At 78.6% G+C, this 2,500-nt stretch overlaps 1 non-coding gene across 1 annotated transcript; it reads left to right on the top strand.

The window, feature by feature from the left end:
- Positions 1–971: 971 nt before the first annotated feature.
- LOC123936416 lies at positions 972–1,124 on the top strand. Its single transcript, XR_006817279.1, has one exon. It is a non-coding gene; the product is annotated as a 5.8S ribosomal RNA (ribosomal RNA).
- Positions 1,125–2,500: the final 1,376 nt, after the last annotated feature.

The raw sequence follows: 2,500 nt of genomic DNA, 5'->3' as shown, positions 1-2,500 counted from the left end.
CCTCCGGCCCCCACGCCCAGGCCCCGGGCCCGGGTTCGGCTCCTCGCCTTCCCCGCCCCTGCTGCTCTCTTCCCCCGTGCCTCACGCGCCCTGCCTGCCTGTGCCCCGCTTCCCGCTGCAGCCCCTCGCCCTCGGCGGCGAAGGGGGCCTGGGTTCGCGGGTGCGGGGAGGGACGCGGGTGTGGGCCGAAGAGAGCTTCGGGGTGCTCGGGCAAGGAAGAGGGGTCCGGTCCGCCCCGGCGGCGCTGGCGGGGGGGGGGTTAAGGAATGGGGGAGAAGGCGGTGCCGGGTGCCGGTGTAGGCCGGGGCCGGTGGCGGCGCCCGGCGGGGCGTGGGGGCCTCCTCCGTCACGGGCCGGCAGCGCCAGGGGTTTCCGTGCCCCGCGGGGTTGGCCGCGGACGGGATCGGCGTCGAGGCGGGGTGGCCTGCGGCCTCGTGTCCCGCCCCCCCCCCCCGCCTCGCCTGTCCCCCACCCCCTGTCCAGGTACCTAGCGCGTCCCGGCGCGGAGGTTTAAAGACCCTTTGGGGGTCGCCCGTCCGCCTCGGGTCGGGGCGGTCGGGCCCGTGGGGAGGAGGGGTTCCCTTCTCCCCCAGACTCCGCCGCCCACCCCACCCCACCCCCCCGGGGCCGGGGTTGCCATGCCGCGCCACGGTCTTCGCGCGGCCGTCGGGAGGGGGCTGCCCGGCGGCCCCGCCCGGCCGTGCGTGTGCGTGTGCCCCGCGTCCCTCGGTGTGTGTGTGTGGGGGGGGCAGGTGGGAACCCCCTGGGCGCCTGTGGGGTTGTCCGAGCTCCGCTCCTCGCGTGGTGGGCGGTGGCCGGATGCCCCGTGGTCCAACCTTTCCGACCTTCTCGGAGTCTGGTCTCGCTTGTGTCTCGACTGGCCGGCCGGAGGCACCCCTTCGGGGGAATGTGCTGTGCCAGGGGGGGCCGCCCCTCCGGGGGTCGGCCCCCTGAACGATCAAAACTCGTACGACTCTTAGCGGTGGATCACTCGGCTCGTGCGTCGATGAAGAACGCAGCTAGCTGCGAGAATTAATGTGAATTGCAGGACACATTGATCATCGACACTTCGAACGCACTTGCGGCCCCGGGTTCCTCCCGGGGCTACGCCTGTCTGAGCGTCGCTTCACGATCAATCGCTTCCCCCAGGGGTCTGTCGCCCCGGGGGGGTGGCGCGGCTGGGGGTTTGCCTCGCAGGGCCTGGGTCTGCCGGTGCCCTCCGTCCCCCTAAGTGCAGACACGGTGGCCTCCTCCGCCCCGTGCGCCCCTGGTCCCCACCGCCCGCGCACCCCGCCCCTCCACCCGCCCACGCCTCGCCTCGCCTCGCCCCGCCGGGTCCGCCCGGCGGTGCAGCGCGTGTGGGACGTGGGAGGGGGTGGAGGCGTGCGAGCGTGTGTGGGGGTGGGGGGGCCGGTGCCGGCGCCGGGGCAGGGGGGGGCGGCCCCGCCCGCGAGAAAGGGAGAGAGGAGAGAGCTCGCGCTGAGGGCCGCGGCCGCCGCCGCGGTTCCTCTGGGGGGAGATCCCTCGCGCCGCACGCGGTCTTGGGGTCGCCCGGGTTGTGCGTTGGGGGGCGTCGCGGTCCCGTGCCGCTCGCCGGTGGCGGTCCGTCGTGGGGGAGAGCCCGGACCCGGAACGCCGTCGGTCTCGCCGCCGTGCCCCCGGCGGCGAGCCCCGGTCGTCCCGGCCGGGGGCCCCCCCTCCGTGGGCCGCCGCCGCCGCCTGGCGTCCGGGGTCCGCGCCCGCCCCTCCCTCCCCGCCGGCGACCCCGGCCTTCGCCCTGTCCGGGCGGCTCGCGCCGAGGCCCGAGTCGCGCGCGCGCGGGGCCGCGCCCCGGGGCCGCGTGCCCCGGCGGCGGCCCGCGGGACGCTGCGGCGCCGCCCGCCGCTGCGCGCCTTCCCCCGGGTTGCGGCCGCGCCGCGCCGGGTGCCCCGAGCCCGCGGTGGGTCGGGGTTGGGGGGGTGTCGACGGGGTGTGTCGTGTCGTGTCGTCGTCCAGGGAGGACGGGCGCGCCGCGCCGTCCGTCGCCCGGCCCCGCGGCCGTGCGGCGGTTGCGCGCGGGGGCTTCGGTGAAGGGAGGAGGAGAGGAGAGGAGCCCGGGCGGCGGTGCCCGTGGGCGGTGGCGGTGGGGGGGTGCGTGTGGGGATGCGAGGGCCGGCGGTCGGGGGCGACCGCTGCGCCCCGCCGCCCCCCCGCCCGCCCGCCCGCCGCCCCGGCTTCGTGCCCGCGTGCTCCCTCCAACCCCCGCCCTCGCCTCCCCGCGCGCGTGCGCGTGCCGCCCTCGGCCCGCCCTGGCGGCTCGCTCCCCGCTCGGCCGTCTCCCCCTCCCCCCTCCCCCGAGCCCGGCAGGGCTCCCGCCTGTGCCGCCGGCCCGTGCTCCCCGCCCGCGCCCGCGCCCGCGTTTTCGGCCCCCCTCCCTCGGCGTTGGGGGGGGTGGGCCGGAGGCCGGGTCCGCGGGCGTCGGCCCGTGGCTTTTCCTCGAGCCGGGGGTCCTCCTTCGGCC

Source organism: Meles meles, unplaced genomic scaffold, assembly GCF_922984935.1.
Source record: "Meles meles unplaced genomic scaffold, mMelMel3.1 paternal haplotype, whole genome shotgun sequence".
NCBI classification, from domain to species: domain Eukaryota; kingdom Metazoa; phylum Chordata; class Mammalia; order Carnivora; family Mustelidae; genus Meles; species Meles meles.
This window is presented reverse-complemented; position numbering and strand designations above follow the sequence as displayed.